The 15,369-nt window shown below is 57.3% G+C and overlaps 1 long non-coding RNA gene across 1 annotated transcript; it reads right to left on the reverse strand.

Moving 5' to 3' along the window:
* Nucleotides 1–6,893: 6,893 nt before the first annotated feature.
* Nucleotides 6,894–10,908, reverse strand: LOC132659369 (uncharacterized). Its single transcript, XR_009599719.1, has 2 exons — nt 10,487–10,908; nt 6,894–7,157 (listed from the first exon to the last, which is right to left on the reverse strand). It is a non-coding gene; the product is annotated as an uncharacterized LOC132659369 (long non-coding RNA).
* Nucleotides 10,909–15,369: the final 4,461 nt, after the last annotated feature.

Raw genomic sequence — 15,369 nt, forward strand, 5'->3', positions numbered from 1 at the left:
TTGTCTGTGCCTGTCAAATCTAAGAAGTCTTTGCCTAACTCAGCCCAGGGTCACAAAGATTTTCTTCTGTTTTCTTCTAGGAGTTTTATAGTGTTAGGTTTTGCGTTTGGGTCAGTGATTCAGGGGAGCTCATTTTGGTACACGGCTTCGCAGGTGGCGCTAGTGGTAAAGAATCTGCTTGCCAAAGTAGGAGATGCAAGAGGTGTGCGTTCGATCCCCGGGTCAGGAAGATCCCCGGAGGAGAGCACGGCAACCCACTCCAGTATTCTTGCTTGGAGGATTCCACAGACAGAGGAGCCTGGTGGGCTGCAGTCCATAAGGTCGCACAGAGTTGGGCACGACTGAAGAGACTCAGCACATGGATCAAGGCAGTGTTTTGGCTTGGGGTTTGGGGGTTTCTGCACATGGATATCCAATTGTTCTAGCACTTCTGTTGAAAAGATGAGCCCTGCGATGGTTGTTGTAGCGGACTGTCTCTGCGGAGACACCTCCGTGCAGGCAGCCATCCCAGTTCCTGGACAGTGGTTTCCAAAAACCTCCAGAGGGCAGACTTCCTGCTATTCCGCCAGCACCAATGACCTCTGCTGGCCCGTGAGTCACAGCTGGGCTCTCCCGCCAAGATCTCAGCCTGGGCATGGGGGCTCCAGCTCAGCCCAGCATGGTACTTTGCTCTCTTTCCTTTTTGGCTGTGCTTTGTGGCTTGCAGGATCTTAGTTCCCCAACCAGGGATCGAATCTGGGTCTTTGGCAGTAAAAGCATGGAGTGCTAACCAGGGGACCACCAGGGAATTCCTTGCAGGTTACTTCTGTCTGATGTTCACTTCCGTCTGCCTTTGCAGTCATTAATTCTTGAAGCAAAACTCTCCCTGTTCAGATTGCCATGTGGCTTTTGTCTCCTAATAGGGACCCAGTTGACACAGGTCTGGTGCAAAAGTTGCTCACTGTTCAGTCACTAAGTCGTGTCCCACTCTGCGATCCCATGGACTGCAGCATGCCAGGCTCCTTTGTCCTCCGCTGTCTTCCCGGAGTTTGCTCAAATTTATGTCCATCGAGTTGGTCATTCTATCCAGCCACCTCATCCTCTGCTGCCCTTCTCCTCCTGCCTTCAGTCTTTCCCAGCATCAGGTCTTTTCCAGTGTCAGCTCTTCGCATCAGGTGGCCAAAGTATTGGAGCTTCAGCTTCAGTTGTTCCAATGACTCTTCAGGGTTGATTTCCTTTAGTGTTAACTGGTTTGATCTCTTTTCCGTCCAAGGGACCCTCAAGAGTGCAAAAGAGACATGGGCATTTTTATTTATTTATTTTTTGGCTGCCTCACACAGCTTGCAGGATTTGAGTTGCCCAGCTCAGGGATTGAACCCAGGCCTTCAGCAGTAAAAGTGCTGAGTCCTAACCACTGAAGCACCAGGGAATTCCCAACAGGGGCACTTCTGCAAAACTTATGGAGACCCACTCTGCCCCACAATTTGGACCATGTGGTCTACCCTCAGATACCCGATGTCTTCAACCAAATGGTAGTAATACTTGGATTGAAGACGGGGATGGGCTCCTAGGAGCATACAGACGGTGGGACAAAAATTAAGTGGAATGTGGCCCACCAGGCTCCTCTGTTCTTGGGGATTCTCTGGGCAAGAACACTGGAGCGGGTCACCAGGCCCTCCTCCAGGGGATCTTCCCGACCCAGGGACTGAACTCGGGTCTCCTGCACTGCAGGCAGATTCTTTACCGCTGAGCCACCGGGGAGCCCAAGAAGGACCGTATCAGGCCGCAAATGGAACTGAACACACAACACCGCTCAGAGCCAGGAGCCACCGAGGCAGCTCCTCCGTGAGTCCTCACGTAGCCTTCAGAGACCCTAGTTCCAAATAGGCCACACTCTGAAGTTCTGGGTGAGCATGAACCTAGGGGGTACACCATCCACCCCAACACGAAGACCAAACAGCAGCATCACTACAGACAGCCAGAGGCAGTGGCAATAGAACGCATCTTGTCAAGGCCCCGGGACAGAGACGGCTCAATCAGAGAGGTGTGTGTGCGTTTCTCTTTCGTGCAGCAGTCAGCCAAGCTTCTGAGGGCTGATACGGAGACCCCGCCTTCTCAGGGACCTGCTCAAGACCTGGTTTCTGTATCGTAGCCCAGAACGGCTGCTCCAGCTCCAAGCATCACCTCCACACTCCAGCAAGGAGGAAGAGCAAAGGGACATGAAGAGCACGTGCTGAATCACTCAGTGTGTCCGACTCTTTGCAGCCCCAGGGACTGTAGCCCGCCAGGCTCCTCTGTCCCTGGGATTCTCCAGGCCAGAATACTGGAGTGGGTTGCCATGCCCTTCTCCAGGGGATCTTCCCAACTCAGGGGTTGAACCCAGGTCTCCCACATTGCAGGTGGATCCTTTACCGTCTAAGCCACCAGGGAAACCCATGAAGAGCATAGCCTTGCCTTTAAAGATGGGATCTAGAAAAGCATGTTTCTCCTGCTCATATTCGGCTTCGCTGGTAGCTCAGCTGGTAAAGAATCTGCCTGCAATGCAGGAGACCCTGGTTCAATTCCTGGAAGATCCCCTGGAGAAGAGAAAGGCTACCCACTCCAGTATTCTGGCCTGGAGAATTCCGTGGACTGTATAGTCCCTGGGGTCACAGAGGGTCAGAGGCAACCGAACAACTCTCACTTTCACTTTCTGCTCAAATCCCATTGGCAAAAGTTTAGTCACATAACCTTTCTTACTGCAAAGAATGTCGGGAAACGTAGTTTCTCAGGGTAGCCGCTGCATATTCCACTAACCTCCGTGTTTTTCTGGAACCCCTCAGTCTTGGGCACAAGTTTGTCATGGGGAATACAGAGAAATGCAGGCTTGGGTCCTTCTAGACATAGATCATCCCACCGCCCCAGGTCCTGAGGACTGAAGTCAGCATTTGTCTCCAGGCGGATATTCTGAGAGGTGTGGATGCTTTCACCTGGGGAAGGTGATGTCTGACCCAATGGATGGGGAAGAGACAGGGGGAGGGAGAGGACAGACTCCAGGCAGAGGACGTGGAGCCTGCTTTTGCACGATGAGTGTTGCCCCATTCAGATGAAGCTGCAGTGGGACTGTGAGCCCCTCGCCCTCTCTCTGCACTTACGCTTCGCTGTCCTGACGAGTCAGGCCTCTTGGGGTCGGTCCTGGGGGCCTCGATTTGATGTGTGTCGCTCTCTTCTCTCACTCACTGCATCTCCGCCACATGCTTGTCATCTGATCTTGATTTCATGTTTGCTTGACCTTAACGCTGGGCCGGATGAAGCACAAGCTGAAATCAAGATTGCCGGGAGAAATATCAGTAACCTCAGATATGCAGATGACACCACCCTTATGGCAGAAAGTGAAGAGGAACTAAAGAGCCTCTTGATGAAAGTGAGAGAGGAGAGGGAAAAAGCTGGCTTAAAGCTCAACATTCAGAAAACGAAGATCATGGCATCCAGTCCCATCACTTCATGGGAAATAGATGGGGAAACAGTGGAAACAGTGGCTGACTTTATTTTTGGGCTCCAAAATCACTGCAGATGGTGACTGCAGCCATGATATTAAAACACACTTGTTCCTTGGAAGAAAAGTTATGACCAACCTAGATAGCGTATTAAAAAGCAGAGACATTACTTTGCCAACAGAGGTCCGTCTAGTCAAAGCTATGGTTTTTCCAGTGGTCATGTATGAACGTGAGAGTTGGACTAAAAAGAAAGCTAAGTACTGAAGAACTGATGCTTTTGAACTATAGTGTTGGAAAAGATTCTTGAGAGTCCCTTGGACTGCAAGGAGATCCAACCAATCTATTCTAAAGGAAATCAGTCCTGAATATTCATTGGAAGGACTGATGCTGAAGCTGAAACTCCAATACTTTGGCCACCTGATGCAAAGAACTGACTCATTCGAAAAGACCCTGATGCTGGGAAAGATTGAAGGCAGGAGGAGAAGGGGACGTCAGAGGATGAGAAGGTTGGATGGCATCACCGACTCAATGGACATGAGTTTGAGTAAACTGCGGGAGTTGGTGATGGACAGGGAGGCCTGGCGTGCTGCAGTCCATGTGGTCATAAAGAGTCGATATGACTGCGCGACTGAACTGAACTGAACTAAATCTATGGGAATCCTGTGGACCTCACTCTAGGCTGCTGGGAGGAACTGCGCTGTGTAGGCAGGGACCCTGCAGAGCTGGAGGCACAGGGCTCAGGGCACAGCAGCAGGCGTCTTGGAGGTCCTGGAGACTTCTGCTTCCTGAGTCCCAGGACCCAATTTTTTTGGGGGGGAGGAGCAGGGGGAGGGTCCTTTGGGTGTCTAGTGCACTGCCTGCAGTGAGCCAAATAGTGGCCCCCAAAGAGATATGTTCACATTCTCACCCCTGGACCCTGTAAATGGGACCTTATTCAGAAGAAGGGTCCTTGCAATGTGATTAAGATCTTGAGCAGAGGAGACCAGCCTGGGTTTTCTCGGGGTGCAGGGGAGGACGAGTCTAGTGACTGTCCTCATGGGAGACTTGCAGAGAGGACAGATGGAAGTGGGGGACGAGATGGGGCAGAGAGGGGCCCTGCTGCCCGCGCCAAGGGAGCCGGGAGCGGGGAGGACCCTGCCCCGGAGCCTGTGGGGAGTGGCCCTCCACACCAGGGTTTTGGACTTCTGGACGCAGAACGTGCGGACTAAATGTCCGTCATTTTAAAGTCACCCTTTGTGGTAATTTGTTACAGGGGGTGCTTTCAAGCAAGAGAAAGTTCTGTACCTGGAATGTGGCTTGCAGCAGGGGCCTTGGAGGGGTGCAGCTGGTGGGGACGGTCCCAGGCATCTCCTGGCTCCCGCCCTGTAGTTTGGAGGGATCTTATTTTCCAGATGCTGAGGGAGGCTTTTCTTTCTTTTTTTAATGTGCACTAGCCATTTCTCCTTTGTGGTTTATTAATTGCATATCACACTCTTTTGAAAGTATCTATTTATTTTTGTTTATGTTTGGCTGGACCGGCTCTTGGATTCGGCATGCAGAACCTTCGGTTGCGGCACGTGGGATCTAATTTCCCAGCCAGGGCTTGAACCCAGGCCCCCTGCATTGGGAGCTCAGAGGCTTAGCCCCTGGGCCACCAGGGACGTCCCTGAGGGATTCTTTTCAGAATGCCTTTTGGACGGCTTCTTGCTCTTCTTCCCAGGATATTCTCTCTATGAATTCTTTTTAAAAAAACATTTTTATAATTCTTTTCCATGCATCTAGTTGCAAAAGCATCTTGTGTCTGTGATCTGCTGCCGCGTAACAAAGCACCCCACGCCCAGCAGCTCAGAGCAGTGAACACTTTGCTGGGTCAGGAATCCGGAGCCACTCAGCCATGTGCTCGTTTCTGGTCCAGGATCTCTGCAAAGCCAGGCTCTCGGTCCTTTGAAGGCTTAAGCGGGGGTGGAGGACCCACGTGCTGGCGGGGTGGTGCTGGCTGGAGGTCAGTTCTCGGCCAGGCCGACCTCTCCTTGGGGCTGCTTGAGCATGGTCACAGCATGGCAGCCTGCGACCCGCATGCCAGATCGGGGCAGCGGTCCCTGGAAGTCACCCAGCAGCACCCCCCTGCGCCGGGAATGAGGTCCGGGGGCACCCTGGGAGCCTGCATCACTCATCCCTGAGGACAAGTCAGGTCTTCACAGGGAGGCTATGAAGGGATTAAACCACAGCAGGAGATGCTGAGGTTGGATCCAGTGCAGAAGTTTCCTTAGTATGACCCCAACCAATGCGGTGTATTTCCCAGCTCACAGGAGCCCTAAGACAGGGACAGTTCCTCCACGCTGTATAGACAGCCAGCCAGCCTGGGTCGTGAAGATGAGCACCCTCTCAAAGCCACATGCTGCCATGATGGGGCCAGGCCGGGCAGCATAAGCAACTATTTGCGTGAGTTATTTCACGACAGGAGGTCCTGGTTAGGAACCCTAAACTAACTAGCCACCACCGGCCAGAAGAGGTCAGGAAAGGTCAAAAGGAGAGGCCGCGGGTCCCACCACCTCCCAGAATCCTTCTCGCTGGAATCCACCTGGGCTGAACGATGCGTGCACCGCTAGGAAGGACTCTGAATCAGAAAGATTGGCCAGAGACCACCCGGAAACTAATCCCATCATGAAAAACCCGAGCCTTCGAGCCGCATGTCAGAGCAGTCCCCCGGGTCCCCTCACCCTCCTGCTCTCTGCCTGGGCGCCCCTTCCCAATAACATCTCTTGCTCTGTGAGCATGTGTGTCTCCTCGGACAATTCCTTTCCCAGCGTTAGACAAGAGCTCACTCTCGGGCCTTGGAAGGGGTCCCCCTTCCTGCAACAAATGGCAATCCAGCAGATGTGTTCGGGGGGACTGGAAGAAGAATGGAGAGGGTTGAGCGTCAGCTGAGGACAGTCTGCTGCCCAGGAGGTGGGGAGGGAAACAGGCAGGGGCTAACCCCCCTGGGACTGTGGCTCCCACATTCTCACAGTTAGTGCTGCCCAGGGCTGCCCCGTCACCATCAGAGGCCCCCTGGAGTGGGGATGGCAGGTCTCTTCCCCAGCTATGGGTGGGGACTCCGTGCTGAGTTACCATGGAAAGCAGATGGTTAAAAACTTTGACCCAGAAATGTCACCTGCTGGAACCTGTCCTGAGTTAATCATTCAGGAAGGGGGTGAAGACTTAGCTGGTCACTCACCCAGCCTTGTTAAGAGAGAGTTCAGAACATCCCACATGCCCGCTGAGAGGTGACTGGTCACAAAGGTCTGTTCAGGCAACAGTCCTGTGCAAAACTTAAGACAGCGCTACAGCCCCAGGCCCTGAACTCTGGACGCTCCTCAAGAGAGACACATTCTCCAGGGCCCGGGGGTCTGCCCGACCCCTACAGGGAGGCCGTAGCCTGCATCCACAAGATGGCCAAGATTTAGGGGGAAACAAGTATTTCCAATGCCAGAAGGAAGCTTATCTTTATTGATGTTTCCGTGTGTGTGTCTGACTCTTTACGATGCGATAGCCCTCCAGGCTCCTCTGTCCGTGGGATCCTCCAGGCAAGAATACTGGCGTGGGTTGCCATGACCTCCTCCAGGGGATCTTCCCAACCCAGGGACTGAACTTGCATCTCTTATGTCTCCTGAATTGGCAGGCGGGTTCTTTACCACTAGCACCACCTGGGAAGCCCACAGATGTTTAGACAAGTCCATTTACCTATGATCCAAACGGAAACACAACATTTAGTAAAACGTCACTTAGGGCTTGTGGATCCCCGAGAGCACAGCTGAGGACTCCAGATCTCCTGAGAGAACCAGTGACAAAGCGTAGGCAGAGTGTGGCCCCAGCTGTGGGAACTGCCCACAGGCATGCAGATATACACTGAGGGGTGTACATGCAATAATAAAAAAAAAATCCTAAAATCTGGAAACCTATGCTACAGTGATAACATCGGTTGGATGTTGAGGTTACAGGCGACTTTTTCTCATTCTTACCCACCTGTATCATTTCTTACTGAGGTGAGATTCATATGCTGTAAATTTAACTGCTTTAAATTGCACAGCTGAGTGGCGTTCAGTACATTCACAGTGTTGGGCAATCGACGCGTCTATATCTGATTCCAGCACGTTTCCATCCCCCCGAAAGGAAACCCAAGTGCCCCACTGGAGTCTCTCCTGATTTCCCCCACCCCGGCCCCGTCACCCACCAATCTGATTTCTCTCAAAACCCTCTTCTCCTGGATGTTTCATACGAGGGGAAATCACAGTATACATCCCCGGGGGAGGGCACAGCAACCCACTCCAGTACTCTTGCCTGGAGAATCCCCACGGACAGAGGAGCCTGGCGGGCTCCAGTCCACGGGGCCACAGAGAGCCAGACACGACTGCGTCGGCTTCGCAAGCAGGCACACTAGACCTGCCTTTTTGTCTTGCTTCTTTCCCTTAGTTTCTGGTGTTCGTGTGTATGGTAACGTGGTCAGAAATTCATTCCTTCTCATGGCTGACTAGTACCCCATTGTATGGATGGTCCATGTATTATTACTCCATTCACGAACAGAAAAGTCCATTTATCAGTCGGTGGACATTTACCTGTACTTTTTTTTTGGCCACGTCACACAGTGTGTGAGATCTTAGCTTCCCAACCGGGGACTGACCAGGTCCACACGCCCTGCACTGGAAGGCAGAGTCTTAGCTACTGGATCACCAGGGAAGCCCCACCTGTATCTTTTACAAAGAACATCTAAGACCCTCCGAGCGAAGGATGAGCCAGGCGGAGGTGGCCTTGCCCCACCTTCTCTCCCGAGTCCTCCCTGTCCCATCCTTGTTCACTCCACCCTCCCAGCTTCTGGGCTTCAACCCGCTCGACAGTGAGGATCTGGAGGAGGTGAGGTTAGGACTGTCAACACAGGACATGAGAATGGCTCGTGTTCCGCTCTGGGGTCTTTCAGATCCTTGACGCTTGAACATTCCCAGCAGCGCCATGCCAGGCACGGAAGGACAGGCGACGTGGTCCTAGGAAAGGGGAGCTGGGCAGGGGCATGTGCAGATGTACAGGGGCTGTCCACGCACCAGGAGGGTCTGCAGGAAGCGGCAAGCAGCCCTGCCGAGGGCCGCCAGCTCGCTCCGGTCCCCAAAGGACAGAGAGGGCTGGGGCAGGCTCCCTGTGTGGGCGTCTGGGCCTCACTGTGAGGTTGTTCTTCCAGGATAAACTCGGAGGGGCGCTTCCCCAACTTTCGAGGTCTCCGAGGGTTGGACCCGGAGGGCACAGGAAGGGGAGGGTTCGCCTAGAGGCAGCTCTGGCGGGGGCGGGGGGGGGGGCAGCCACAGGCCGATCGGAACCCACACACCCACCCTGGGGGACTCTGTCTTCTGAGGACAGGTTCTCCCCAGAGGATGTGGCGCGTGGACTATGTTCTGGCAGAGCTGTGGTCCCCCTGGCCAGATGCTAGGTGCCTGCCAGGCCCCTTACGCTCTGTCTGGCCAGCCCGACCGGCCTGCGCTCCTGCCTGGGGCCTTAAGGAGGTGGTGGGAAAACAGGTCCACCCGCAGCGCAGCGGGGGCTGCAGGGCAGAGGCAGAGGGCTCCTGAGGGCCCCTGGGGCCCAGGGTCAGCCTGCACTGGCCGGGCAGCACAAAGTGCGGGCGAGACTCCATGCGGGCCCTCAGGAGGCCCTGACCAGAGGAGACACTGCATGCACCCCTCCCGCCCGGGGCGACAGCGCCCTGCTGACCCCGGGCGGCCTGCGTGCTGAGAGACCAGCAGCGCCGGGAGCGAGCCAGCCGGCCCTCCACAGTGGCCGCGGCCATCCTCGGCGGGGACGCCAGACGGCAGTGCCGTCAGCCCAACAGATCGGGGGGCGGCCTCCCCAGGACGCTGGTCTTAGAGGGATTTCCGGGGCTGAGGCAGGTGGCGGGGGGGCGCCCCCTCCCTGGGGGCTCAGGGCCAGGCCGAGGTGACCAGACCTGCCCGGGAGTCCTCGGCCCCAGGGCTGCAGCCCTGCCCTCTCCTGGTGCCAGGGACGTCCAGCTGGAGGCACAGCTGGTCTTACAGAACCCAGTGACCAGACGCGGGGGGTCGCACCCCTGTCTGCTGGGATGGCCCGCCGGACCTCTGGGGTCACACACACCGCTCATGGCTGCTAAGACCCCACAGGATACCCCCGCCCCCCGCCTCGGGTCCCAAGCAGGGCTCACCGTCTGCCAGGCCCAGAGCCCAGGACCTGGGTCCACAGGCTTCTAGGGGCCCATGGGAGTGTTTTCAATGTTTTTCCCTCTCCAAATTAGAAAGAAATTGGAAGGGAAAATAATGAACTTTTAGGGTTCCCTTTTACTTTTTTTATACTAATACGGTCAGAATAGAACTTTCATTGTTTTTATAGAGGAAGGGAGGGAGGCAGAGACAGGAGGAAGCAGAGAAGGAGAACAGAGGGGGAGGAAGGGACAGGGAGAGCGTGGAGCCCACAGCTTTGGCGGCGGCCAGGCGCTCTGTCGCCCCAGCCTCCGATGTTGGGGTGAGTGTCCTGGGGCTGCTGCTCCCAACCTGTGGGTGGAGAGGTGGGTGGGTGGGGAGTTCAGAGGAAGGGGACAGAACTCAGAGTGGGCAGGGGGTGGGAGGAAGGGAAGCCCCCAAACCCTGTACAACCCCCCAACACCATTTCGGCCATAGGATGAGCACCAAGACCTCCAGCCTGCTGGCTGTCCCAGGCCAACCACTGTACCCTTCACTGGGGCAGACAACCCGGAGAGGGTCAACTCTCGGGGGGCAGGGGGTTGGGTGTGCCCCCCTGGGGAGCAGAGAGGCAGGGTCACTCTGAGCCCCTCCGTCGTCCTCCACCCTGCGGCCAGAACTGCGTCCACTAGGGGGCAGTGCTGCCCAGCCGCTGGCAGAGCCGGTTGGCAAGTGTGGCTGAGAACCCAGGGTGGGGCTAGGGTACTGGATGTATTTTATCCCCTGCTCTGAGGATAACATACAGGACGCCCGGTGAGATTTCCATCCCAGATAAACAACGAATGACATTTTTTAGTACACGTTTGTTCTCAATATTACCTGGGGCGTTGTTCAGTCGCTCCATCGTGTCCCACTCTTTGGGACCCCACGGACCACAGCACGCCAGGCCTCCCTGTCCATCACCAAGTCTGGAGCTTGTTCAAACTCATGTCCGTTGCGTCGGTGATGCCATCCAACCATCTCATCCTCTGTTGCCACCTTCTCCTCCTGCCCTCAATCTTTCCCAGGATCAGAGTCTTTTCAAACGAGCTGACTCTTTGCATCAGGTGGCCAAAGGATTGGAGCTTCAGCTTCAGCCCTTCTAATGAATATTCAGGATTGATTTCCTTTAGGATGGACCGGTTTGATCTCCTTGAAGTCCAAGGGACCCTCAAGAGTCTTCTCCTGGGACATACTTGTCCTGGAAAAGTGCTTCCTCCTGTTGACCTGCTTCAGAGCTCCCCAGGGCCCTGTATCATTTTACTTGCCTGGTCCCAGGGCAGCACAGGCAAGGGTGGGGAAGGCGGGGCTGCAGCCCCGGCTCCAGCTTCATCAGCTCAGGGACGGATGTTTGGCTGGGTCACCGGGAAACCACACCCACACTGCGCAGTGACTCAGGGGGATGTTGGCACTGGTGCTGGCTGGCATCCAGGCAGGGTGGGGCCCCTGGGTGTGTTAGAGTGAGCTCCAGAAACTTGCCTCTAACCTCCCACCCAGAGGTAGCAGGACCCAAGAACTCTGAGGTCTCTGAATGGTGAAATCCCAGGTGGCACTAGTGGTAAAGAATCTGCAAGAGACGCAGGCTCGGTCCCTGGGTCGGGAAGATCCCCTGGAGAAGGAAATGGCAACCCACTCCAATATTTTTGCCTTAGAAATCCCACGGACAAGAGGAGCCTGGGGGGCTACAGTCCATGGGGTCTCAAAGAATCAGACCCGACTGAGTGGCTGAATACATAGTGAATGGTGAAGGGGGCGGCGGGGGTCAGAGGCCAGAGAACTGGACCTGCTCACCCTGGGAGGGTCGACGGCCATAGCTCGAGTTGTTGGGATGCTCTAGACTTGTGCAGTGCACAGCCTGCGTAACTGGGCCAGGTGGTCCTGGGCTGTGTCTCTGCTTCCCTCTTCAGCCAGGGCCTCTGCCTCATCCCCACCTGCCGGGCTTCCGCTTCCACCACGGCCCCTGTGGCAGCACAGGGGCGCCCCTGGTTACGTTTAGGTCACGGATTCACCTTGAGTTTCACTGTCACGCACGGACAGATGCGAGAGCTGGACCATGAAGAAGGCCGAGGGCTGAAGAACTGATGCTTTTGAACTGTGGTGCTGGAGAAGAGTCTTGAGAGTCCTTTGGACAGCAAGGAGGTCAACTCGGTCAATCCTAAAGGAAAGCAACCCTGAATATTCACTGGAAGGACTGATGCTGAAACTGAAGCTCCAATACTTTGGCCACCTGATGCGAAGAACTGACTCGCTGGAAAAGACCCTGATGCTGAGACAGGTTGAGGGCAGGAGGAGAAGAGGGCAACAGAGGATGAGATGGTTGGATGGCATCACTGACTCAATGGACATGAATTTGAGCAAACTCCGGGAGATAGTGAAGGACAGGGAGGCCTGGTGTACTGCAGTCTGTGGGGTGGCAAAGAGTCGGACCCAAGTGAGCGACAGAATGTCAACGAATGAGGGGAGAGACGCACATGGCCCCTGGTCTGCTCTGCCCCAGTGCTATGTGGCCAACCCTCCTTGGCTGGCTCAACTGCTTGCCTGTGAGTTCGCAGCGGGGAGAAGGCAGGAGCTCAGAAAGCCCGCTCCCTGGGACAGGGTCTCCACAGGGGAATGCAAAGCAGGCTGGACAGACAGAATGGGATTGCTACCTGGGGCCCGCGTGCAGCTCCTTTCAGTGAGAGCACCCTCTTGAGCCCGGTTCTCTGGAGGCCATCCCTGGTGCAGAAGCAAGCCAGTGGTTTCCGCCAGTGACTCTTCTCTGATAACCTAGTCGTCAGCCCCTTTCTGCGGGCGGTGGCCCAGGCTCAGCAGGTCAGGCCCTTGTTGTCCCCCGGCAGTCCGTGAGCTGGCGGGCACCAGGTAGCAGGCGTGTTCCTCTCTGGACTTACAAGGGAGGAGTCCTTCATTCATTCATTCACCAGTGAATTGTGCAGGCCCCAGCCACAGAGCAGGGAGCTGCCGGGAGAGATCTCAGGGGTTGAATGAGAGGAGGTGGGGGGTGGCAGCAGGAAGCACCAGCCTCCGCCCTGCCCTTGGGGCCCCAGGGCCTGGCAGGACGCCGGGACATGGTCAGCACAGCACCCACGGCCCGGGCTGGGCCTGGCCTGGCTGGGGGAGGGCGGGGGCTCCCCCGCAGGCCCTGGGTCATGCAGTGCGGCTCTGGGTTGGAGAGGAAGTGAGGCAGAAGGGACTGTTGGCCTGGCTCAGGGCAGGGCAGGGTGGCTAGGAGTCAGGGGAGCAGGCCAATTTAGGATTTCAGTCCAACACACGCAGGGGAGGGTGGAGGAGGCCCAGTCCCTCCCTCTCTCCCCAGCCCCAGCCTTCACAGTGGAGGGGACGCCCCTCACCCCGTGGCGGGGAGGGCTTCTCTAGGGGCTTGTGACTGCCTCCTTCCTCTACGGCAAGGTGGGACAAGAGGCGCCAGGCACCACTGAGGCCCCACAGCCGAGAGGCAGCGCCCTGGTCAGTGGCCGAGGCTGGGACGGAGCAGCGTCAGGCAGTGGGAAGCCCACTGGGCCTCCAGCCCTGTCCAGTCCCCTGAGCTGGCCTGGGCAGCACTAGGGCAGCTGACAGAGTCTGGGCGCCAGCTGGGTCAGGGGTGAGGTGGCTGAGGGCGGCTACCCAAGGACGAGCCTGGCACCTCACGCCATCCCTTCATGTCCAAAGCCCCAGACCTGCTCTGGGCCCCACACCCAGCTGAGCACAGCAAGGCCCAGAGGTGTGGCTGGTCTGCAGTTATCCCTGGGGGCTCACCCCGGGCTCCAGGACCCATCTCCTGCTCCATCTAGCTGGCCAGGGGCCCCCAGGTGCCCTCCTGCCCTTCTGGGCCCCCATCTGTCTCGTGGAGGACGGGGTGGGGCATCTCCGGCGTGTACCCAGCAGAGACCTGGGTGCCAGCTGATGTCAGGGGCAGGGAGGCTGCCTCGACCCCTGGGGCAGCCCCTCCTTAAGGCTTTCTGCCTTCAGTCCCTCTCGTGCCAAGGTCCCCACTCCCACCTGAGCCTGGAACTCGGACGTGAGTGTTGTGGCCGTGAGAGGCTGAGCGTGGGGGCTGCCACCTTCGTGGAGAGCTGGCCAGGGGCAGGGAGGGGTTAGCGGCTCTCAGCTCTCCAGCGATGGGAGAGGCCACTGCAGAAAGGGCCTCCCCCCGGGGGGCTTCCCCTCCTCTGCTCAGCGGCATCTCCTGGACTCCCTGGTCACTGCCCCCGGACAGCTCCTTGGACCCTGTTCCCCAGCCCAGAGTCCCTCTGGGAGGAGGCTGCTGCTCACCCTCCCAGCTCCCCACCCCTCAGGCTCGTGACGCAGGAGCTCGGACACCACAGCCGGGTGGAGGCTCCCTGCGAGCCCCTGGGCACGGGCCATACGTGCTTGGCCCCCTGGGCCCTGGCCAGCACCCCGGTGGAGCCCCAGCCTGTGGTACTGTCCTCACCCCCTCCCTGGGGAGCCTGTGGGCCCAGCACCGCCCAGCACGGCAGAGACCCGGGAATCGGGCCCAGAGGCCTCGTCTCATCTATTTTTAAGCACGAGCCCATGAAAGATTCACAGGCTGCTTTATTTACCAGTGGGGGGGTGGGCGGCACACCCACCGAGAGGGCCCCACACACACAGGCCCTGGCAGGCTCGCCCGAGCACCCTCCCCTCCAGCAGGCACCTCCTTCCGCAGGCCGGGCTGTGCCCTCCCCTCCTGCCTTCCTCCCAAAGAGCTTCTCCCTAGGAGGGCCAGCCCCCCGGAGACGCTCCCCAGACAGTGGAAGTGGGGGCTCCTCACGGTGCCCCCGACTGGGTGCACTGCCCCCGGTCCACGCTGTCCCTGATCTTGTGTGACTCTGAGGCGTTGTCCCCTCCTGGCTCCCGCATCCTGGCTTTTTTTTCCTGGGCAGGTTTGAAGGGAGAGGAATCCACCTCCTGGTGCCTGAGGCAGAGTTGGGAGAGGCCTGGAGAAGGGCCCCGAGGAGGAAACTGAGGCTCGGGGGGCTTGGAGCTTAACCATCTGTCCGGAGCTCAAAGATGTCGCTCGGCCGGGAGGGGTGACATCGGCCTTCAGAAATGCAGAGGCCCAGCCCTTCCCTCCGGAGGCCCCACCCAAGCCAAGGCCAACCCAGGGACCTCAGGGCCCCACCCCCGAGGCCAGGACTGGACGAGCAGGTGGTTCGTCAGGCCCAGCACCGCCCCCAGGCCCCGCCAACCCCTGCACAGGGCCAGTTCAGGCCAGATGGTCACCTGGTGTTATGTGCTGCTCGGCTGGGCCCCAGCAGACGCCCAGGAGGCCTCAGCTGTCACCCGGGCAGGGGTGGCAGGGCGGGTGACTTAATACGAACCGGGCACCTTCCCTGGGTGCTTGCGGGGACATGGGGCACCCCGAGAGGGTCACACAGGATGCTGGCACAATCCCTGCCCCTCAAGCTAGTGCTCCCTGAGGGGGCACGCTAATTTTAGAGGAAAACCCCTTGTCTCAGGGTCTCCACCAACCTAGAGGATCCTCTGGCGACTCACCTTCTAGAATCAAAAAGAGTTCCTCACAGAATACGGAATAGGTATCTCAGATCAAGTAGAGTCTGAGGCCTCCCCTTTCCCCCCGTTCCGGATCAGAGGCAAAAGTGGCCACTTTCTTTCTACGTTTCCCCAGGGAAGGAAGGAACTGGGGAAGAAGGGAAAAATTGAGCCACAGCCCCTCCGTCTGACTGAAGACAGAACAGTGGTGTCCGGAACCACCACGCCTAGGA

This window comes from Ovis aries, chromosome 3 (assembly GCF_016772045.2).
Source record: "Ovis aries strain OAR_USU_Benz2616 breed Rambouillet chromosome 3, ARS-UI_Ramb_v3.0, whole genome shotgun sequence".
NCBI classification, from domain to species: domain Eukaryota; kingdom Metazoa; phylum Chordata; class Mammalia; order Artiodactyla; family Bovidae; genus Ovis; species Ovis aries.